The 24,361-nt window shown below is 41.4% G+C and overlaps 1 long non-coding RNA gene across 1 annotated transcript in view; it reads right to left on the bottom strand.

The window, feature by feature from the left end:
* Positions 1–15,279: 15,279 nt before the first annotated feature.
* The window catches only part of LOC143832328 (uncharacterized), a 105,029-nt gene continuing 95,947 nt past the window's right edge, over positions 15,280–24,361 (bottom strand). Inside the window, exon 4 of the long non-coding RNA XR_013229202.1 lies at positions 15,280–15,905. This is a non-coding gene — a long non-coding RNA (uncharacterized LOC143832328). The remainder of the gene's footprint in view (positions 15,906–24,361) is intronic.

The following is a 24,361-nucleotide window of genomic DNA, read 5'->3' as shown; positions in this document are numbered from 1 at the left end:
AGGTCTTCCAAATGAGAGGTTTCCTCACAATTTCCTACCTCAGGCCACCTACTCCTTTCCCCTTGCTCCATGGCATGCTTTTCCAGAGTTTTTAAAAACTGGTAATGGATATACCGATATACTATTATATTGATATGCCAATTGCTGGTTAATTTTTGAAAAAAACATACCAAAAACTTTCTAGGAGCAATGGAGAATGACTGCCTTAGGGACAGGAAGGTTGAGCAGCAGAAAAAATATTAAATATTAAAATACAAAAATTTATTACCACTCATGTGTCAATGAGTGGCTCAATCATAAACAAGAAAAGATGGACGGAGCCTAAGGAAGCCAAGTTGGCTCCATAAGCAGTTGTCAAAAGATTTGAGGAATAAAAAAGAGTCATTTAGGAAATGGAAGGAAGGCCTCATTACCAAGCATGAGTATAAACAAATAACTAATAATTGTAGGGGATGTATTAGAAAAGCTAAAGCTCAATATGAGCTTAGGCTAGCAAGAAATGCTAAAGGCTTCTTTAGTTATATTTCAAGCAAGAAAAAGAATAGGACACCATAGGACCACTGCGAGGACAAGAAAGTGAAATTATAACAGATGATGAAGAGAGGGCTGAACTGCTTAACTCCTATTTCTCCTCGGTCTTCTCTTGTGAGGGACTGGTGTGACCTGGCAGAGCAACTTCTGAAGTTACCAAGGATAATTTGATCCTGAAGAAGTAGAGAAGTCCCTGTCTCAAGCTGAATTTGGTACTGAAGTCTAAAAGTGGCACCCTACCCCCCCTCACACACACACACATACAATATGCCAGCTCTGGGATCTTTGAGAAGAGGAGCTGATTGTTTTCTATCATTGACTTCTGCTTCAGTCCCAAGATAATGATTTATTGACTCTGGCTCTAAACTCCCAGTAATGCCTTTCAAAGGGTTACATGTCTTCTGTAAGACATGCTCCTTGTCCTAATTCCCTGCCCCTTCCCAGCATTTATTCATTTTATGAATATTCTCTGCCTGGTGGGCTTCTTCTGGTTTAAAAATAGTGGTTTTTTTCCTTGTTAGTATGACAGAGTGGAGCCCTCATTTTACCCTTACATACTCAATAAAAATATGCCCTTTGCTACAATGCTATCACATTTATGAGCTGAAATCAGTCCCTGCCCTTCCCTCCCTCTGCAAACTTCAGCATCTTACTCCCACCCATACCACCTGCCACTTCCTTGTGGCTGAAGTGAACCATATGCTCCTCTCACAAAAAGCTATTGTCCCTCCCTGTGCCGTTTATTGAAACCACGTGTGGGTGTGGGCTCTGAGCCCGTAGACATGCTTGCTCGTTAACTCTGAGAAGCCTACAAAGAACGAGGGAATATTTTCCTTCTTCACACGTTTCTTCACTTGTAAAAACACAGTGTATATGCAGACGACTCAAAGACAACAGCCAAGATACTTTCCCCACTCAGGACTCCTTAGGGTGTTTTTTTGTTTGTTTTGCAAGGAGACATATTCTCCATTCTTCTAATTAGTGGCCATCTCTCTAGCAACACAAACACAAGATTACACTTTTGTGTCCCCTCCCCAGGCTCCTTTCTCGAAATCTCCAGGAATCCCCAGCCCAGAGTTGTTTGTTTATTTGTTTGTTTGCTTATTTGTTTATTTGTCTATTTGTCTGTCTGTCTGTCTGTTTATTTATTTTTCACATTTATATACCACCCTCTCTGAAGGCTACTCTAGTTTAGGTTGCAAATTCAAATAGGGATAACCTTTTTACTACCATGATAATGAGTAGGATGGAGAGAAGTGTGTGGTCTATGTAGCTTCAAGGCACCCATAGTGAACTTGTGGCCATATGTACTTACCCAACACCCATTGTATCGAACTGGACTTTGTAACTAGTATGTGAAGTTAACATCCATTATTTATCTGAATTTCCAGAACTGTATTCCATTCCTAGCACACTTGTTTGTGTTTCAGAGTTATGACTCAAATATATGCTATCACCTACACTAGGTTGTTTTGTGTAAAGTGCCATCAAGTCATAATTGGGTTATGGGGCTTTCAAAGCCAGTGAGAAACAGAGGTAGTTTGGCCATTGAACATAATCCATAATCTGGAAATTTCCCCTCTAATGACTGGGCTTTTATTCTTTGCATTACTGAAGCATTATATTATTTTCTACAAAGTCAGCAGTCCCAGCAGCAGGGTCGCTAAATGGAAAGCATTAGCTCTTTCTTCATAGCTCTTCCATGTAGGATTGCCAGACACACACATACACACCCTGGTGGAGGGGGTTTATGCAGAAAAAGAGGAGGCCCAGTCGATATTTTGTCAAAACCCTGCATGACTTGCCATGTTAAATGTGATCCTGTTTGATTTGATTCCTTGCCTCTATAATGGTAGCATGTTGCAACATTTGTTGTATTGTTCAAGCCCCTTTTGTTCAGAGTAAGCCAGTAGCCATTTAGTCCTGGGATTCTCATATGTAGCTCACATCTGCTGGGCTGAATCTGCACAGAGCTTTTATTCCAATGCCAGGCTGATTCAGTCCCTGCTGTCTACACTGAATGTGATTTCCATTTCGATTTTGGTTGATCCAGAGTGAGCCTACCTTTCCCCCTAATATCCTGGAATGGATATAACCCTCAACATTTGAAAAATCAGCATGAGTAAAGGTGGAAGAGAGAAATAGTTCAATACACTTCCACTAAGTTACCCTTTCCTCATTGTCAAAGCAGCCATTTCTGAAACTACTAATTAGCTTTTCCAAAACTGACACACCCCTAATGCTGTCTCTCTCATATCATGTCTATTTTGGCTCTTATGGTTTGACCAGTTTGCAACACAATAAGTAATCAGCAATAGATAATCACAATACATAATATATCTGATGTGCATCTTGTTTTCAAGGATACAGGTGAACAAAAGTTTGCATTTATTAATTTATTTTAGACACTCCAGAAAGCTGCTTACATAAAATCAGAAAATGTAGAACCTTTAAAAACATATTAAATAGAAATATCAAAAGCATAAAGTAACACACAAGAAAGATATAAACATGGTAAAAGCAGCAGAAACAAGATCCAGTTATATAGAGAGACTAGCAGTAAAGCCTGTCACATGCAGGGATGCAACGGGCACTAGAGGGCTGCCCCTCCCAGCCCCGCCACCACCACCATCACCACCACCACCACCCCTCCAAGCCCCTCCTCACTTTTTTGCTGTGTTTGATTCATCTGCCGCCCTTTTGTGCTTCTCACCCTCCACAAGTACTGTTGGAAATGGTGGAAGAGAGCAACACAATTTACACGCAACTCTCTTCTGCCTGTCAATCAATCCAGGAAGTCAATCTCCTTTCTCCTTGTTCTAAAGTTCCTCCTAATTTTTTAAATTAATAGTTCTCCATTTAAACACCTATATGCATATAACTTTTAAAATTTTATCTTATTCCTGATTGGGGGGGGGACTTTAGATAGGCATGCTTCGTGTTGTGACTTTGGAGGGGGGAATTATTTCTGGCATCACCTGCACAGTTGTCCACCTATTCGTTGCTCCAGGAAGTTAGCCATTTTTTCAAAAGAAATTCCCATTCCTGGGAACAAGGGAGAGGGAGGCAAGTGCGAGAGTGGAATGAGGCAGGCGCCTTTAGTGCATTTGCGCCTCCATACCTTCCCTTTGCTGGTTGCTCTTTTGTAGTTCATGCTAAATAGGTAAAATGGAGGCTGTAGCCAGCTGGTGACTGCCCAGATGCTGGATGTTGGCAATGTCATATGGAGGGGCCAGAATATAACAACTACATAAGGTAAGCATTTCACTACATTTATAGGGTGCGGAAATGCCCATGATACATATGGATCCAAACACAATAGTGCATGCATTACTGCTGGGGTTGGCAAAACCTGCGAGGAAAAAATGTTTTGTCCCTTTAATGAAGACTCATAGGAAAGTTATTTACCAAGGAATGTTATTTTCCTTGCTTCATGAAAAGTGCTACCTATTCAGAAACCTGTTGACTCATTAGAATGGTCAGCTTTCTGTTGCTGGATCTCCTTCACATCTGAGATTTTGCCTTCTTTCTGGAAACAGGGATCAGGACTTCTTGGCTGGGAAAAATAGTACAGTTTTAAATTTTTCTTTTGAATGGAATTTACAGTATACATTTCCCACTCTTTAATGTTATTTATATAAAGAAATATGACACGCCTTCAAGGCAACCTTTGTACCTAATACAGTAACAGTTTTAGAAAGCCCTAAGGAAAAAAGTCCTAAAAGAAAGTTTTGTTCCCCTTCTCCAGCCCCTTTGATGGACATGAGCTTCATATAGCTGCCATACCTGAGAACATTCCTCAGTCTCAGACAGTGTTTAGCAGTCATTCTTCGAGGGCATCTTTTTACATAATTGCAGTCAGGTAGAAATCTGGTTGGTTTAAAATGTTTGATGGGTATCTGACAGCAAGGGACAGTACTCACTCTCTCCTTCTCTTCCCCACCTCCCCCCCCCCCCCCCCCCGCATGCATGATTTTCACAGGGAAAAGAAATGAAACATTGGATCCAAATAACCCTGAACTCTAGGGAAGCTCTGATCTGTCAACAAAACTTGCAGCTGTCTTCTGAATCTGTAATGGGAAATGGAATGACCTGTGCTCTGTGTTATTTTAATACTGTGCCCCACTGTTCATGCTAGAACAAGTTTGTGTCAGTCCGCTCAATACCCAGCACCTTTGCCAAGAAAAGTCAAAGGCAGAAGAAGCTGGAGAAAAATAAAAAGGCAAGAGGAAAAAAGAGATTCCCTGTTTTGCTCTTCTTGTTGTAACCAAAAACTGGTTGAGGGTTCTGTCAATCTGATTACACAGAAAGAAGAACATCTGACAATATGGGGAGAGAATCCTGTGAACAGATCCCATGAACTTATAAGAGTAACAATTATAAGTTTTCAGAGACTTCTCTGTCCATCTATCTACCCTTGTGCTTATTTGAGAACAAGCTTTGTGACATACTGTCACAGAGGATGTGATGCCACTTTTGAATGGAGGTTGGGAGAATGTGATGTCACTTCTGGGGGATGCTTCAGGAATCCCCAGAACTTCTATGGTCATTACTGTAGAGGCTGGAGAAATGCCTACAGAATCCTACATGACACTATTATTCCCCTCCACCTTATTCCTCCTTATTAAATGACTGGGAGGGGGAGGTTGTCCTCTGTCATTGAGGAAATTGCAAGCCTAGCACAGCAGTTTGAAAGTGACCAATGCTCCAACCTCTCCCCATAGTATCAGAGTCCCTTTATAGCAAATGCAAAGGGGGAGGGAGGGGGTGTCTGTCTTAAAGGGGAAAGCTATGGACTCTGTATTGCAGAGGGAAAAATCCCTGAGTCAAAACAGTCTAGGTCAAAATTTCTGATCTGGCTTCTTCCCTGGACCTGAAACAACAGTAAGTGCTAAGTTTGCAGACTTTTCTCTCCAATCTATTTTCGGCTTCTTTGGGAAGATTTTTCACATAGCTCACAGATAGATGTGAAATTGTTTAGGGGGGGGGTCAAGATTCAGGGGATGAAAGAAGGCATCCCCAATTTCTTTTCAATGTTGGGAACTTGGGACTGCTAGCTTAGCAGTTTACAAAGCAGAAAGTAGGGCTGGGTTCCGTATTCTAATTTCATCTGTAATGAGGGCCATTCCGCCAAAATAGCACAATGGTTACAAATTGAAATCGCTACAGTTTTGCCATTATGCACAACGCCGTTGACAATCTGCAACACTCCTGAAACCTCCTGAAACCGATCCGCAAAAAGCGCTTCGTTGTAGCGCTTTCAGGGAAATCCCAAAAAGTGGATTCACCCTCCGGAAAGTGCTACACTCTTGCAACCAATCAGCAACACTAGCGAAAAAGTTCTGTGCGTTACCATTGTTGCGGTTTCTGCAAAGTCCCTCCCCCTAGCTCTCTCCTCTGATCTTCCGGCGAAGCGATCGCCATTTTTTTTCTCCGAGAAAAGGGGCTTTTTGGGATCATGATAACGGCCGCCCATTGGCTGCTTGACGGCCAGGGGTGGGACGAGCTCGGCAATATCACTTCCTGGCTAGTGATTTTTGCAGAGACCGGAAACCTGTGGGAAACGATAGAAACGCAACTGGATTTCACTACAAAGCCAGGTATGCATAACGACGAATTCCACTATTTAAAATGGCGTTTTTTCATCTCGCAACCAATTTGCCACATAGATCCTGGTGCGGAATGGCCCTGAGTCAGCAGCTCTTTTGCCATCTGTAGTAGCAGCAAGAGTCTACAGGAGGCTTTCTTAACCATGGTTTTGTGAAACCCTGAGGTTTCTTGATGGCCCTGGAAGGGTTTCCTGAACCCCTTAAACATTTATTGGGTGATATCACCATATATGGTCATGTTGACCAATTCCTCCCCCCCCCTAAATTGGGTTGGGAAGATGAGGGGCTCTGGGTGGGCATGTACACAGCTATGCTTCCCAACCATATTCTGCTCGATCACACCACTTCGGGAACCCTGAAGGATGTTTTAGGGGTTTCTCAATGTTAAAAAATTTGTGAAAGGCTGGTCTAGAGTCCCACAACATTTAGAATGATGTTTGACCTCTGTTCGGTCCACACTCCTCAGCTGTTCAGCTGGCAGGAACTCCTATTAGTGACTTGACTCAAGAGTTGCAGGCAGGAATGACTGACATTTTGGGGAAGCATCCTGTATTTTTTAAAGAGAGATGTGCTACAAGAAGCAAGACTAGAAGCTAGGTATGTTCATTGGCCTCTAATGTAAACTACATTTCTAAATCATTGCTTTGAGTCTGAAATTACACCATTAGAGGCATGTATGGCTTTCAGTCTGTGATCAAACATTAGTATAAATAAGGGATTGTTAATGCTGTGGAATGAGCCCTCCCCCCAATATCAAAAGAGGTCTTTGCCTAATTTACTGGGAAATGGTAGGGGTGAAGCCACTCACTCTCTCTCTCTCTCTCTCTCTCTCTCTCTCTCACACACACACACACAAACACAAAATGCACATAAAATGCAACAAACTATCAAAATTAACTCTTTAAGTAAAGGGAGCATATTCAGCCTTACTTTATTCTTAGAAGAGCTGAGTTCTGCAGTCCACTTAAATATGTGCACCTTATTTAGTCAGTTAGTGAAATCCAAGGTGGTTTGATTACTTCAGTATTTTTTAATCTTGAATCCAGGTGCCAGTTTTCTATAAAGAATTCAAGGTTTCAATCATAACTGTGGGCATTTCTGCACATTAGTAAAAATAGTGTCACGCCCACGGAATGGCAAAGCATGACATTATATTGCCCCCCCCGGCCCTCCTCATCTTTTTGCTGTCTCACCTTTGTCTGCCTTCTTTTTGCGCATCTTACCCTCCTCACCTGCTGCTGGAAGAGGTGGAAGAGAGCAACGCGCCTTATACGTGTCGTGCCTCTGCCTGTCAATATAATGGAGGGATGGGGAAGCCCCTAGACATGGACCCCTTGGACCAATCATTTTTAATTTTGAGGGGAGTCAGGGAAGAGCCTCCTGTAGCTACCCTGAATGTTTGAAGAGTGTACCTCGAAACCCCACCCGCCAGGAAAGGCGGGAACACCGATATTACCATTATAGTCTATGGTGCCATTGACTTCCATGGATGCCTTTGAAAAATGATAAATTAATATCATTCCTGATTTGGGGGAGGGGGGAAGAAAACTTTTGAGAGGCACACTTTGTTGAATGAAATTTTATTTTTCTATCATCGCCTACATGTGCGTCCACCTATTTGTTGCTCCAGGAAGTTTGCCATTTTAAAAAAAGTAATTCCGGTCCCCGGGAACAAGGGAGTGGGAGGTGGGTGCGAGGACGGGACTCTGCAGATGACTTTAGAGCATCTGAGCCTCCATACCTTCCTTCTTCTGGTTGCCTACTGGTTGCTCTCTGGTTACTAGTGCTTTTTGGGGTGGTGAATCCACTTTTTGGGATTCCCAGAGAAGCACTTTCAAATGAGAATGTAGCAAGCAGTCAGCGGGCCAGATGCTGGATATGGGCAATGTGAAGGGGCTGGAATGTTCAGCTTGCATTTGACTGACATGACGTTACATTTAAAGGGTGTGGAAATCCCCTGCCTCTTGGGTCAATTGCAAGCTGCAGTAATTTTGTAGAGATCTTGCATTCCATCTGATCCTGCATAGTCTGCTATTGTTTGCTTGATTGTTACTTTAGAATGAAGGACAAATGAACTAAGAGTTTCTAAATGTGTGAATAAATCAGGCTATGAAAATCAAGGGTTTTGTATCCCGATTGTGTTGTTGTTGTTATGTGCGAAGTCGTGTCCGACCCATCGCGACCCCATGGACAATGATCCTCCAGGCCTTCCTGTCCTCTACCATTCCCCGGAGTCCATTTAAGTTTGCACCTACTGCTTCAGTGACTCCATCCAGCCACCTCATTCTCTGTCGTCCCCTTCTTCTTTTGCCCTCGATCGTTCCCAGCATTAGGCTCTTCTCCAGGGAGTCCTTCCTTCTCATGAGGTGGCCAAAGTATTTGAGTTTCATCTTCAAGATCTGGCCTTCTAAAGAGCAGTCAGGGTTGATCTCCTCTAGGACTGACCGGTTTGTTCGCCTTGCAGTCCAAGGGACTCGCAAGAGTCTTCTCCAGCACCAGAGTTCAAAAGCCTCAATTCTTTGACGCTCGGCCTTCCTTATGGTCCAACTTTCGCAGCCATACATTGCAACTGGGAAGACCATAGCCTTGACTAAACGCACTTTTGTTGGCAGGGTGATGTCTCTGCTTTTTAGGATGCTGTCTAGATTTGCCATAGCTTTCCTCCCCAGGAGCAAGCGTCTTTTAATTTCTTTGCTGCAGTCCCCATCTGCAGTGATCTTGGAGCCCAGGAAAATAAAATCTGTCACTATCTCCATTTCTTCCCCATCTATTTGCCAGGAATTGAGAGGGCCGGATGCCATGATCTTTGTTTTCTTGATGTTGAGTTTCAAGCCAACAATTTGTTGTGCTCCACACAATCAAAGGCTTTAGCATAGTCAATGAAGCAGAAGTAGACGTTCTTCTGGTACTCCCTAGCTTTCTCCATGATCCAGCGTATGTTGGCAATTTGATCTCTAGTTCCTCTGCCTCTTCGAAATCCTGCCTGTACTTCTGGAAGTTCTCGGTCCACATATTGCTGGAGCCTAGCTTGTAGGATTTTGAGCATAACTTTGCTAGCATGAGAAATTAGTGCAATGGTGCGGTAGTTTGAACATTCTTTGGCATTGCCCTTCTTTGGGATTGGAATGTAAACTGACCTTTTCCAATCCTGTGGCCATTGTTGAGTTTTCCAAATTTGCTGGCATATTGAGTGTAGCACTTTTACTGCATCATCCTTTAAGATTTTGAATAGTTCAACTGGAATGCTGTCACCGCCACTAGCTTTATTGTTGCTCAGACTTCCTAAGGCCCATTTGACTTCACATTCCAGGATGTCTGGCTCCAGGTCAGTAACTACCCCACCGTGGTCATCAGGGATGTTAAGCTCGCTCTTGTATAGTTGTTCTGTATAATTTTGCCACCTTTGTTTAATCTCTTCTGCTTCTGTGAGGTCCCTACCATTTTGGTCCCTTATCATACCCAACTTTGCATGAAACGTTCTCTTCATATCTCCAATTTTCTTGAAAAGATCTCTGGTCCTCCCCATTCCATTGTTTTCTTCTATTTGTTTGCACTGTTCATTTAAGAAGGCATTCTTATCTCTTCTAGCTTTTCTCTGGAATTCTGCATTCAATTGGGTGTATCTTTCTCTTTCTCCCTTGCCTTTCACTTCCCTTCTCTCCTTAGCTATTTGTAAAGCTTCCTCAGACAGCCATTTTGATTTCTTGCATTTCTTTTTCTTTGGGATGGTTTTAGTTGCTACCTCTTGTACAATGTCGCGAACCTCCGTCCATAGTTCTTCAGGCACTCTGTCTATCAGATCTAATTCCTTAAATCTATTTGTCACCTCTACTGTGTATTCGTCGGGGATATGATTTAGTTCATACCTGAGTGGCCTAGTGCTTTTCCCTACTTTCTTCAATTTAAGCCTAAATTTTGCAACAAGAAGCTCATGATCTGAACCACAATCATCTCCTGGTCTTGTTTTTATTGACTGGATAGAACTTTTCCATCTTTGGCTGCAGAGCACATAGTCAATCTGATTTCTGTGTTGACCGTCTGGTGATGTCCATGTGTAGAGTCGTCTCTTGGGTTGTTGGAAAAGAGTGTTTGCTATGACCATTGTATTCTCTTGACAAAATTCTACCAGCCTGTGCCCTGCTTCATTTTGTACTCCAAGGCCAAACTTGCCTGTTATCCCGGTTATCTTTTGGCTTCCTACTTTAGCATTCCAATCCCCCATGATGATAAGCACATCATTTTTTGGCGTTGCTTCTAGAAGGTGTTGTAGGGCTTCATAGAACTGATCAATTTCATCCTCTTCAGCAGCAGTGTATAAGCAAACAATTGTACAAAACCCGATTGTATAAGTCTTCATGTTGTTCAGTTTCATTCAGGATTAATATTTTCTCCCCTATTCGAATTCATATTCCTTTTTCATTGCCAAGTGGGAAGGGGTTATTCCATTGCTTTGTACATAAAACCTGGCAGTCCTACATTCAAAAAAGTAAACTGAACAATGGTCTGGAGCATAAGTACAGCAGGAATGGAAAGAAGACCTCAGATACAATCTACACATTGAAAATTAATCCAGATAAGATACAGGTGCTGTTGGTTGGACATAGTTAATGTAATAAGTATAATGAAAGTTCAGAATAGGGCTACATTCCCCTGGAACAGGCTTTCTCCACAGAGGTTTTGTTCTGTGAAACCCTGGGCTTTCTTGATGGCCCTGGAGGGGTTTCCTGAATTGGTGGGAGTTAATTATAATTTTAATATATTTTTAAAACGTGGCAAACATTTATTGGGCAAAATGACCATATATGCTTAGAGATATCTGACTAATGTACCTAGTGGTATCTGAAACAGAAGAGGTCTCCATATACATTTCTTAGCCCAGTGGGATTTTGAGTTGTAATTATTCTCCTTAGATATACATCCAAATAATATGAGGTAGTAAAACAGCTCATATGAATAACAAATGGTATATGGTTCAAGATATTCTTGTTTACAAGTTGGTAAAATGTGGTATGGATCCTATTACTATTAGGTGTATCAATAACTCATTGACAGATTGCATCCAAAGGGTGCTTGTTAATGGTTTGTCATCCTCTTGGAGAAGAGTGACAAGTGGAGAGCCTTAGGGATCTGTCCTTGGCACTGTGTTGTTTAACATAATTAGAAATGATTTGGATGAAGGATCAGAAGGGTACTTATTAAATTTCTTCTTCTTCTATTAAATTTGCAGGCGATACTAAACTGGGAGGGGTACCAAACACAGCAGAAGACAAAATCAAGATACAGGATGATCTTGACAGACTGGAAAAATGGACTAAAGTGAATAAAATTAATTTCAATAGTGATAAATGTAAAGTTCTGCATTTAGATAGGAAAAATCAAATGCATCATTATAGATGGGAGAGACCTGTCTTGGCAGTAGTATGTGCAATAATGATCTAAAGGTCTTAATAGACCATACACAGAACATGAATCAGCAGTGTGACTCGGTGGCTAAAAAGGCAAATGGGATTTGGGGCTGTATCAAAAGAAGTATAGCGTGCAGTTTATGCAAGGTGATGGTACTGCTTTACTCTGCTCTGGTTACACTTCACTTGAAGTACTGTGCTCAGTTTTGGGCATTACAGTCAGTCAGTAACCTTTTATTGGCATAAAATATGTATAAGACATATAAAAATAGGGTTTAAAATTTCAACAAAATAATAAAATAGGGTTACATAACCAAACAAATCTTAAAATGATTAAATAAACTATAAAAGATAAAATACAAGGTAGGCAGCATATTATAAAAGCATCTTCGTTAAAACTCTGGCAACTAAAATGGTTACCTCTGGGTCTTTGTCAGAGAGCAGAAATTGCAAGGTCATAGATTTACTTACAGAAGGCTTGTTTCCCAGCAAAGCAACAAAGCTGTCATCCCGACACTGCTCATATACGGGGCAATCTAACAAAATGTGTGAGACAGAGTCAGGGCAGCCAGAACCACACGGACAGAGTCTCGCATGGTATGGGATACGGTGGAATCTTCCCTCTAAGACCTTTGAGGGGAAAGCATTCATTCATGCCAGGAGAAAAGCTCTTCTCAGGGGTGGGACATCAAGAAGATGCAAATATGTAGGCATAATATTTCTCTGCATAGTGATGCCAAAGAATGCTGGTGAGCAGACTCGAGCCTGGGTAGGTATGAGTTCCTGCTGCTCATGGTCTAATATTCTCTGTTTAATAATCTGGAAGATACATTTTTCTTCCAGAGGTAGTAGGGAGTTCAGATCGATGCCAATGGAGACTAATTTTTGTTCAATAGCCTGGAACCATTGAAATTTAAGAGGGTCACTTTTTAGACAAGTTAAAAGACTGCCAGTTTTTATTCTAAAAAACAGTCTGACCCAAAATTTAAAAGTAGCTATCCAGGCCCTTGTCTCTACCCTAATTTGGCCAAATTCTGCGCAAATGGCATGGTAAGAGACACAATTGGGAAGGATGTAGAGAAACTGGAGCACATCCAGAGGAGGCAATGAAAATGGTAAGAGGATTGGAGACCAAGACGTAAGAGGAAAGGTTGGTCTGTTTAGCTTGGAGAAAAGAAGACTAAGAGGTTATATGATTGCCATCTTCAAGTACTTGAATTGCTGTCATATAAAAGATGGAGCAGAATAGTTTTCTGTTGCCCCAGAGGGTCGGACCAGAACCAATGAGATGAAATTAATTCAAAAGAATTTTCAGCTAAACATCCAGAAGAAGTTCCTGACAGTTAGAGAGGTTCCTCAGTTAGAACAGGCTTCCTCAGGAGGTGGTAGATCTCCTTCTTTGCAAGTTTTTAAGCAGATGCTAGATAGCCATCTGACGGAGAGGCTGATTCTGTTAATTTAGGCAGATTGTAAGTGGGTGGGCAGAAGGGATTGTGCTTGGCTCTTATGTCCTTTTCTTGCATGCCTAGGGAAATGCTGATTACCACGTTGGAGTCAGGGGGCAAATTTCCTCCAAGCCGGATTGTCCAAGGATTCTGGTTTTTTTTGGCGGGGGGGGGGGAACATGAGGGCATAGAATTGGGGTCACTGTGGGTGAGCAGGTAGTTGTGAATTTCCTGCATTTTGTAGGGGGTTGGACTAGATGTCACTGGAGGTCCCTTCCAGCTCTATAATTCTATGATATATAATTTTTTTAATGAAACAAAGCAGAATTAGTAATCATAAGCAATGAAATGCTTATTCAAAGAAAACAGAACATAGACTAGACAAGTAAACAGAAACAAAGCAGTTTGATTTAGTTTAAAAATTATCTGCAGACGGCAAATTCTATAAAACACAAAGGAATCTTTAGAATTTACCAAAATAATTCAAGGGCTACTAATCAGCTTGTAGATATGCTCTGTTCTGCTTAAACAATTTCTTGTTTTACCACATCTGGTAAGCAGGTATCTCAGAAAAGCCACAACCTTTTGTAGAGAAAAAAACATTATTATATGGAAAATGACATTACAGTTCAAGTGATTTTGATCACAAATCTCAACACTGTGACACTCAAAAAGGCATTGCTTAATATTTCTTGGGAAGCATCTATAGAAAATGCTTGACCGAAAAGCAAACTAACCTTGTTGTTGTTAGGTGCGAAGTCGTGTCTGACCCATTGTGACCCCATGGACAATGATCCTCCAGGCCTTCCTGTCCTCCACCATTCCCCAGAGTCCATTTAAGTTTGCACCTACTCCTTCAGTGACTCCATCCAGCCACCTCATTCTCTGTCGTCCGCTTCTTCTTTTGCCCTCAATCTCTCCCAGCATTAGGCTCTTCTCCAGGGAGTCCTTCCTTCTCATGAGGTGGCCAAAGTATTTGAGTTTCATCTTCAGGATCTGGCCTTCTAAGAAGCAGTCAGGGCTGATCTCCTCTAGGACTGACCGGTTTGTTCACCTTGCAGTCCAAGGGACTCGTAGGAGTCTTCTCCAGCACCAGAGTTCAAAAGCCTCAGTTCTTTGACGCTCGAAACTAACCTAGACTACTGCAATAAGTTGTAGACTTGAAAAGTATTCAGAATAGGGTTGCCAGCTCTGGGGAAGCACCTGGAAACTGGGAGTGGGTGGGATTTGGGATGGAATATAATGCTATGGAGTCTACCCTGTCACGTGGAGATGAGCTCTCATTTCTGAGAATCCGCAGGTCCCACTTGGGGACTGGCATCCCTAGAGCTGGTACAGAATGCCAGCTTTTGAAAGCATGTGATTCTGATATTACAGTAGTTACACTGGCAACTCCCAAACCCAATTCAAGGTGTTAGTTTTGACCTTTACATCACAACATAACTTGGTCTGAACGACCGTAATAAAGACATGGTTTGGGACTAGGATTGCCACATCTCCCCCTGGCCACTGGAAAGAGATGGGAAAGAGGTTTGCCAGATCCAGACTGGAAAACTCCTAGAGGTTAGGAGGTGGAGCCTCGAGAGGACCGGGACCTCAGTGGAGTACAATGACAGAGTCCACCCTCCAAAGCATCAATTTTATCCAGGGGAACTGACCTGTGTAGTCTGGGGATGAGCTGTAATTCTGGGGGATCCCCAGGTCCTATTTGGAGGAAGGCTGACCATAGCTGAAGGGTAACTTTTCCCAAATGTTCCTTTCTGGGAATGAAGATCACAGGGAGACGTCCTCCTGACTGTCCCATCAAACAATGAAACTAGTTTGGTGGCTACATGAGAGGTCTCTTCAATGTCAGCCGAATAGTTACGGAACATCAGAGAGGTACGACCGTCCCTCTTGCTTTCTGTCTTTCAAAGGCAATTTAAGATGGTTTAATTTAGTATTGCATTTGAGTAATTTGGTGGCAGCCTTAAATTGTGGTTTTAAATGCTGGTTCTTACTATTGACATTTTATTTATTTTGTAAGCCATCTTAAGTTCTGTAATCATTTGAGAGCTGTTCCATAGGATTTGGGGGGAGATTTTATGAGATAGGTTGTCAGGTCTTTCTTTAATCCTCCCCACTTATCCAGGTTTGGCACTGGCATGCCCAGGTGTGCATGGCTGGGTTTGTGCCAAGCCTATAAATATCACAGTTGTTCAAGTATATACTCTGACAACTGATGCAACAGAGGCAGAAATTGAAGATTTCTGTACTACCATTCAAGTCACCTTAAAACAAGTACCCAAGAAAGATGTAATTTACATAATGAATGACTTTAATGCAAAAGTTGACACACAAGCAGAAAGTTAATTTACTGGTAATATTGGACTCGGAGAGAGGAATGGTGCAAATGATCGCTTGGTACAATTTTGTCATGAAAATAAATTTCAAATCATGAACATTTGGTTAAAACAGCATAAGCATGGCCTATAGACTAGGATATCACCAAATGGACTACATCAGAACCAGATCGACTATAACTTATGCAGTCAACAATGGTCTAATGCGATCCTTGCTGTCAAAACATACCCAGGCAATGATTGTGGTCCATATCATGAACTGTTATTAGCCAAAATTAAAACAAAACTCTGCCACATCAAGAAGACAGCAGGGCTAAGGAAGTTTGTTGTAAATAAAATTCCACTCATATATGCAGTGGAAGTGAAAAAATTATTTCCAGGGCAATTCCGCACCCTGGCCCAACTAGCATAATTCCCGCTGAATGGACTAGCACTAAAAAAAAAAAAGTGTCCTACCTTTATTTTGCATGCTTTTTTTTTTTCTGCTAGTCTTCAGCTTCCGGTTTGGCTGGAGGGGAGAGCAAGGCGCCTGTTTTGTGTAGTAATTCATCCTGCCTTGATCCGTCAATCAAGCTGGAGAACCAATAAAATGTCATGACAATCCAAAGCCTCCAACTTAACCCTTTCCTTTCTTTTTAAAAATAAATTTACACATGTAAAAAGATAAGCGAAGATTCAAAGGTGCATATGGCTCTTCAAGCCCTATGTATGCTAGTGATCGTGCCTGTGCTTATGCGTTTACATGTGTTTAAAAGGTAAAAACAAATTTTTTAAATCACAGTTCAAGCACAGGACATTTGGAGGAGAATGCTTTCAGCCACTATGAAAGGGGTAGTAGTTTTTGAATGATATTGCCAGGGCAAGCCACATAAATGCCTCCACGTTGCTCCATGCATCTCAGGATTTAAAAAAAAAAACAGGCAGTCCCGTCTCCTGGAAGTAGAGAAGGAGATGGGACTGAAGTTGTGACAAGTTGGAGGACAACTAGCGCTATTTTTAGAACGCACGTGTGTTTTGTGGGTATGCTGATGCTTGTTCACAGCAGGCACACACTTTTGGGGGGGGGAATCCACTTTTCTTGATTTCCCAGCTCCCACTACAAATGGAACGATGTAGCAGGAGCTCGATAAGGAAAAGGCGGCTTGTGCATGACGTAGTGCAATTTTTTTTTAAGTGTCCACGAAAGGTAAGATTACTGCTAAATTTAACTTCTGCAGAATGGCCCCAGCTATTGGCACAGCAGATAAAATGCCTGAGGAACTGTGGCAGGAAATTCAATCATCTGTTGTTAAAATAGCAGTCAACCACATACCATACAAGAAGTGAAGGAAAAGATCAAAAGGGCTTTCAGATGAAATTATAAGAATAGCTAAATATAGAAAAGCAGCAAAAGCAGTAGGTAAAAGGGAGGTAGCAAGAAAATTAAATGCAGATTTCCAAAGGGCAGCAAGCATTGACAGTGAAGCTTCCTGGAACCAGGAATGCAAGCAGTTAGAAGAAGTCAAAAGATCCCAAATGCCATTTACTGCTCACAAAAGCATGATAAGAAATAAACAAGGGAAGGAGTTGACTGACCGAGCATCAAGAACGGGTGATGGGAATACATAGAAGAACTGTATACATGCAGAAATGAAGTTCGCTCTCTTCAAGATGAAAAAGAAATAAAAATACAACTTGAACTGGCCATTCTTGAGGATGAACTTGAAAGGGCTCTGAGTCAACTGATAAACAACAGGCCTCCAGGCATTGATATCATATCTGTGGAACTGCTGAGATATGTACCAATCAAAACCATTACAGCTTTGTGTAGAAAGTCTGGGAAACTAATAATTGGCCAGAGGAATGTAAATTATCTGTGTTGATCCCTCTAATAAAAAAGTGTGACTCAAAAAACTGCTCCAATTATTGCACAATAACCCTGATTTTTCTTGCTAATAAAATCTTGCTTAAAATTATGCAACAATGAATACCACCAACCGTTGAAAGGGAATTACCAGATGGTTTCTAATGGGGCCGTGGCACTTGTGACCTCAAAGCAAATCTGCACTGGATTTTGGAAAAGTCACAGGTATATGAGAAGGATGTCTACATCTGCTTATTTAATTATAAGAAAGCTTTCAATTATGTGGATCACAACAACTGGTGGAAAGCCTTGCAAAATCTGGGGGTAACATTGCATTTGATCAAACTGATACAGTTGCTTTATTCAAATCATAAAGCCATACACCATTTGGTGACACTGACTAGTTCAAAATAAAGAAAGGAGTGCACCAAGTTGGTATTCTTTCTCCCTTCCTGTTTAACTTGTATACTGAGATCATTATGAGAGAGATTGAACTCAAAGAATCATACACTGGAATTAAGATTGGAGGAATATGTATAATCTTCGGCATGCTGACGACACTACCCTCCTCTCAGAAACTAAGGAAGGCCTAAAACAGTTGATTACAAAAATCAGTGAAGAAAGCAAAAAATTTGGCCTTTTCTTAAACATTAAAAAGAGAAAAATAATGACCACTGCAAAAAACAGACATGTTACAATAGCAATTCACGGTGAAGAGATCAAGTGAATTCAAGAATTCATTTTTCTTGGATCACAAATGGATCAGAATGGTGGTTGCAGTATGGAAATCAAACATTGAATTGCTTTGGGTCACTCAGCAATGATAAGCTTGAATTGGGCATGGAAACGCAAATACATAAATGTAGATTAGTTCGATCTATTATAATAGCCACATGGTTGTGAAAGTTGGACAATTAAAAAATCAGACAGGAGGAGAGTTGATTTGTTTGAACTCTGGTGCCGGAGAAGGCTTCTGCAGATTCCATGGACAGCAAAAGTCAAAAAAAGGGAAATACTAGAGCACATAAAGCCTGATATATCACTGGAAGGCAAAATCATCAAGCTCCGACTTACTTAAGCCGTATCATGCGATCCAACTCAACTGAGACAGCCAGGTCTTCAAGCCCCCTTTAGTGCCCCTTCTGAGGCATTGTTATAAAACATCTGTTGAGCCTGGGGGAGGGGGGATGTTTCACCATCTATGGGATTTTACATAGGAGATTTTATTATTGGTTTTATAGGAAATGTTATTGACTTGCAGGAGGGCACCTTGGGCTCAAGGAAGACACGCACACATTTCCATTGGCTTAAACAAGGCCACAACTTTATTATTACTCCGCAGGAGTGTTGGCGCAGCATGGGAAAGGAAGCCTGACTTGTAGTTGGCTGACCACAACAACCCAGACCCCAGTAGCACCCTGGGGCCCACCCAGTTCCCCCGCTGCTTTAAGCTAGACATCTCCTAAAATTTCTACCAATAAGTTAGAAAGAAAATAGATGTAGCAACACTCTTTACTAATTGTGCTGAGCATGCAGTTAGGAAACCCAAACAATAATACACGTATCATTATGCAAAGGATACATTTCTAATGATAGTCACTAACAGCAGCAAAATTTCTCCTTGTTTCATTCCCATTACATCTGGTGAAATGAAGACATTAAATGAACAAGGCCTAATCAAGTTTAGGGAGCTGAGCCATCAGCTTTCTTAGTGCAAGCCGCAGGCATTAAAATATGTTTGCACATTTAAAAACAACACCATGAGGGCGATGCTCCAACAGCTATCTAATTCATCCCTTTGATTTTGGTGAGCTTTGGATGATTTCCTAAAAGAATGTTCTGCCGTTCCTTCAATATTTGTCTTTCCTTATGAATGCATCTTTTGTGATGAAGCCCTTTTTATGAGCAAAGCTTTGCCTCCCACACTGCTTCAAAACCATTTCCACAAACAAATCCGACAAATCTTTCTCTAGATTTGATTTGGTGCCCAAGTCAAATGTTTAGGAAAATGAAATCAGAGTCCAGTGGCACCTTTAAGACCAACAAAGATTTATTCAGGGCGTGAGCTTTCCAGTCTTCGTGCCTTATACTTAGGGCCATTTCACACGGCTTCAAAATAGCACAATGGTTGCTAATTGAAAACGCTACTAATATGCCTTAACGCACGACGTCGCAGACAATCTGCAACACTCCTGAAACCAATCACCAAAAAGCGCTTTGTTGTAGCGCTTTTAGGGGAATCCAGAAAAGTGGATTCACCCTCCGGATAGCGATACACTCCTGCAACCAATCTGCAACACTAGCGCTAAAGACCTGTGCATTACCATTGTTGCGGGTTCTTCAAAGTCCCTCCTCCTGAGCCTGTCCTCCAAACTTCCGGCGAAGCGATCGCCATTTTTTTTCTCCGAGTGAGCGGGGATAAACGCACCAGCGAGCCTCTTTCTGTTTAGAGGCTTCCCTGGCTTCAGTCCTTCACCTTTAGTCACTAAGCACAAACCACATAAAAGCCCGTTTGCTGAAATAAAGTCCCTTTATTTTTTACACATTAATTCAGCCGAAAATCGGGCCCGTGAGAGGGGGGGGGATTTTTTTTTTATCACTCGAGGCAGCGTGCCAACGATCATACAATCAAACGACAGCTCACATTAGGCAGCTGGATGGGTCTCTCCGTTGCAACGAATCTACCTAGATTCGTTGCTATGGGTCTGTTTTTTTTTTAAAAAAACCTTTCTTAAAGGGAAAGGGGCTGTTTGGGAGCATGCTAACGGCTGCCCATTGGCTGCTTGACGGCCAGGGGCGGGACGAGCTTGGCAATAGCGCTTCCTTTCTAGCGATTTCTGCTGAGACCGGAAGCCTGTGGGAAACGCTAAAAAACGCAACTGATTCCACTACAAAGGCAGGTATGCATAATGACGAATTCCACTATTTTAAATGGCGATTTTTCATTCCGCAAACAATTTGCAACAAAGATCCCCGTGCGTAAAGGCCCCTAGTCTAGCCTTTGCCTGTCAAGATGTGTATTGACTCCAGCTCCTTGAAGGCCCTAGGAAAAGATCTTGCCTAGTCCCTATATTTGAGATACTTTTTTCTGGAAATACTAAGGTTTGAATCTCATTTTCTAACTGCTCACCTATCCAAACAGGTTTGATTCACTCGGCCCAAATACAATTAGGATTGCCAATTTCCCGGTGGTAATTGGGGAATTCTTGTGATTAAAGTTCACAGTTGACAGAAATCAATTCATCTGGAGAAAATGGCTGCTTTGGATGTGGTATTATACTCCATTGAAGTATCATCTGTCCCAAGGCACTGACCTCCTCAGTTTCCACCCCCCCCCCCCAAATCTCAAGACATTTCCCAACTCAGATCTGGCAACTCTACAAATACTGCATGCTGAAATCCATAGATATTCAGGGCAAAAGCCCAATTCCTGCTAACATGTTAGTCTTTTTTTAATATATATAATTTATTTGTTTTTTTATTGTATATGAAGCGCTTACAGAAAGATGAAAAGAAAAAGAAACAGCCAGCTAGCAAAATAATTATTGATACATGTAAGAGTATAGTCTGTTATTATCTTAAGAAGTATATAATCAGTTCCCATCGCAAATTAGTCCTAACCTAAAAGTGACTGCTGTCTTTCTTAGCAAAGTAATTATTGATACATATGAGAATATAATCTGTTATTATCTTAAGTAATATATAGTCAGTTCCCATCGTATGTTAGCCCTAACCTAAAAGTTGCTGCTGTCTTTCTTAGGAAAGACCAGATAATTGCTCCACTGTTTGTCACATTCTTCAGGTGGTCGCAAAAAATGGAATTGTGCTCTTTTCCATGATGTAACTGCTGGTGGGTCTTGAAATATTTGTGCTTCTTGATCCACCAAATTCAGCGACGTCTCCTGATGCTTTCTGAATAGATTATTTCTTGCAGCCTTGCTTTCAGTGCTTACAAAGATGTCTCTTGGTTGTATTTCCTTCCTTACGTCTGTTTTCCCAAATTCTTCCAAAACGCCTTTGATTTTTACATTCCTAGCTTTAGATTCTACTTCCAGGACTTCGGATTTGTCTTCTGCCACTCTCTCCTGCTCCTGTTGATTAGCTTCCAGACATTGGATTCTTGTTTGGTGTGTTGCCAGCTGCATTGTGTTTTCATTTTTTTGTATGTGTTTTCATTTTTGTATTTTTTTCAAACCATTGATTCTGTCTGAGAGCTCTTTCTTGGTATCTTGAATCTCCTTTTCAACCTTTTTGACTACTTTCAGTATCTCTGAATTGCCCTTGCATAATAAATGATACATCTGTGCATTAGTTAGGTTTTCCATTGTTGTAAACAACTCCACAGAATGCATAGTCACAGATCACAGACAGGGCGTCTCGCGAGAGTTTGGGTGATCAGGAATTATCAGTTAGTCAATCTCCGTATTCTGTCAACATCTCCCGCTGGGCTCTCCTTAATAAATTCTTAAGTTCTTTCTTTTGTTTGTTTTAACAAGTGTATTTAGCTCGCTTGCCTCCCGTCCGAAGAAGGAATTCCCTTGCAGATTAGTTAGGGGGGAAGAAGAGGGGCTAGTGCCTGGCTTTAAAGAAGAGGAAAGCAAACAGAGAACTCACAGTCTTTGCATTGTTGATTCACAAGACTTCCGCTCTTTTCAAGCTGAGAAGAGATGATCTGGGGAAAATGCAGGATTTTATGCGGCTGGTCGTTTCAAGATTAGAAAGTTATTTTCGACAAGGACGCCATTATGGCCCTGAGCACAAGCAGTGATGATCCGGAGAACTTAGTCTCCGCGGATCTGTAGGACCTTCAGGATGCCGTTCCTGGTTCCTGGGGGGGACCAGCGAGCGAGATTTGCGCATACCGCTCAAGTCTGCCAGGTGCTTCTGCTCCTGGCCCTCTGCTTGGCTCGGGAGCTCGTTGCAGAATGGACTAGCACGGCGCCATCTTCAGTCGTCTCCAACATGTTAGTCTTAAGCCTATTTACTCAGAAATCAACCTCACTGACTTCAATAGACATGATCCTTTTTTGGACTAAGTGTGCTTAGAATTGCAATTTATTTATTCTTAACATCCTGGAATTTCTCATTACCTGCCATGGAAATAGATTCAAGATGTAGCACCCACTCTGTTATGCTTCCACAATCAACAATTGATGCAAATGGGAGTCCAGCTACCTCTTCATGAGACCACCCATCTTATCCTCATAGAGTGTGCAGCATTTCCACCCTGTGCAAGCTGATCTGGCTAGTATTTCACTGCCCCAAAACAACAGTTAACATATGTTTTGCATTCTCTCTTGGATTCCACTGGCATTTTCCATAAATATTGCATGACAAGTGGGGAGGCAGGTTTCGTCCTTCCTACTCAGCCTGATAACAATTACCACAGAGTAGACATATCCTTTCCAAGTCACGGTATGTGATATTGTTTTGTAAAGTTGAGTAATGCTGGACTAGTGACAATGCAGAAGTCTGAGATGCAATGCTGAGTAAGTGTCTGATAATCCTGACAACAAAATGCAATCCTTGTGTAGTGAGAATACTGACTAGCACAGAGAGGAATGGCACTCGCAAGGATATTTCTGACAGTTACACAACACTTCCAAGGCTGCTGTGGAGCGCTAGAGATTCCACAGTAGACTTTAATCTGGGATGCTTTCGAACAAAATATTACAAGAAAATGAAAGATGTTTGAAGCTGGTAGCTTGAAACAGTCTGCATGGTGGACAGCTGTAGCAGGTGTCTTATATATGGAGAAGGAAATGCCTTATGGTTCAAACCAATTTGGATAGTGTCTGGATAGCTGCTTTTATTTTCTTACAAGTTTTCTTTTTGTTTTCTCCTTTTGATGAAGTGTTTTTGCAGAGTTGTAGGGTTTTTGCATGTTCACCTTGTATTGCATCATTTGCTCTTCGATCTCAGCTTTATGTTTTTGGCTCCATTAGGATAGATTCAAATGAGTAGCCGTGTTGGTCTGAAGTAGCACAATAAAATCAGAGAACAGTAGCACCTTTAAGACCAACAAAGGTTTATTCAGGGAATGCGCTTTCGAGTGCAAGCATATATTCCCTGTCATGTAAGAATATTATAGTCTGATGAAGAGTACTTGCACTTGAAAGCTCACACTCTGAATAAATCTTTGTTGGTCTTAAAGGTGCTACTGGACTCTGTTTTTGGCTCCAGTAACCTATGGATGCTGGCATTTTGAAACCACTGAAGCTAAAAACCAGGCTGCTGTGTGCAGCTGAAAGTGAGTCATTAAATCTGACACCCAAAGCTAGCTCAGCAGGTGAATATGATCCTACAGCTGGCTCCAAAGAGGCTAGCAAAAGGCCAAAGTCAGTATCAACTCCAAAATATTTTGTAGTGAGTCTCAAATCAACATAGTCAGTTTGGTGCAGGCAGAGATTTGAGAATGTGCTGTGCCACTTTTAAGGGAAATGCAGATTTAAACATATCATGGCAATATACTGAAGAGAATGCTCCTCAATATAGCTATGTAGTTTAGCAGCTAATGCTTTGTTTTGGAAACAACAACGAGAACCTTTGTTTCCTCATGTCAATTTAAAAGGAATGCTTTTCTTATGTTACTGCAGCAAGACTATGATGTAGTTTGAACAAATTAGGCCATTTAATCATTTTACTGTTGGAAGAGTGGTATATCCTTCTTCCCTGTGCTATGTCTATAATATATGGAATCACTTATGTGCATAGTTTCTATTTGTATTAACTTTCCATCTCTTTATAGGGAGGATTAGGAAAAATCCATCCATATAGGCTTCTGCTCACATCGCTGTCTCATGTATAATGTTTTATGTGTAGGAAGAGGAGAACCATGCCCATTCCACTTCACATGAAGGTAACAACAAGCATTAGCTGGAAAGGACCTCTATAGCTATAGTGATATCAGGGTGGTATCACTCTGCAAGCTTCCATGTTTTTAAGGAATGTCAAATTCCTTTATAACATATTATATAGCAATGTAGGTTCCAGTCTCATAAATTTCCCCTTCCACCTCCTTTCTACCATATTTTGTGAATGAACGTTTTTATGCTGGTCTGCTTTTTTTTAATGCCAGATTTCACTGTTTTTTAATAAGTTGTTTTATTAATAATATTAATAATAATAAATAAATAATATTTAATAAGTTGTTGCAAGCTATTCTAGGCAGTTCCTGGAAAGGCAG

This window comes from Paroedura picta, chromosome 3 (assembly GCF_049243985.1).
Source record: "Paroedura picta isolate Pp20150507F chromosome 3, Ppicta_v3.0, whole genome shotgun sequence".
Taxonomy (NCBI): Eukaryota; Metazoa; Chordata; class Lepidosauria; order Squamata; family Gekkonidae; genus Paroedura; species Paroedura picta.
This window is presented reverse-complemented; position numbering and strand designations above follow the sequence as displayed.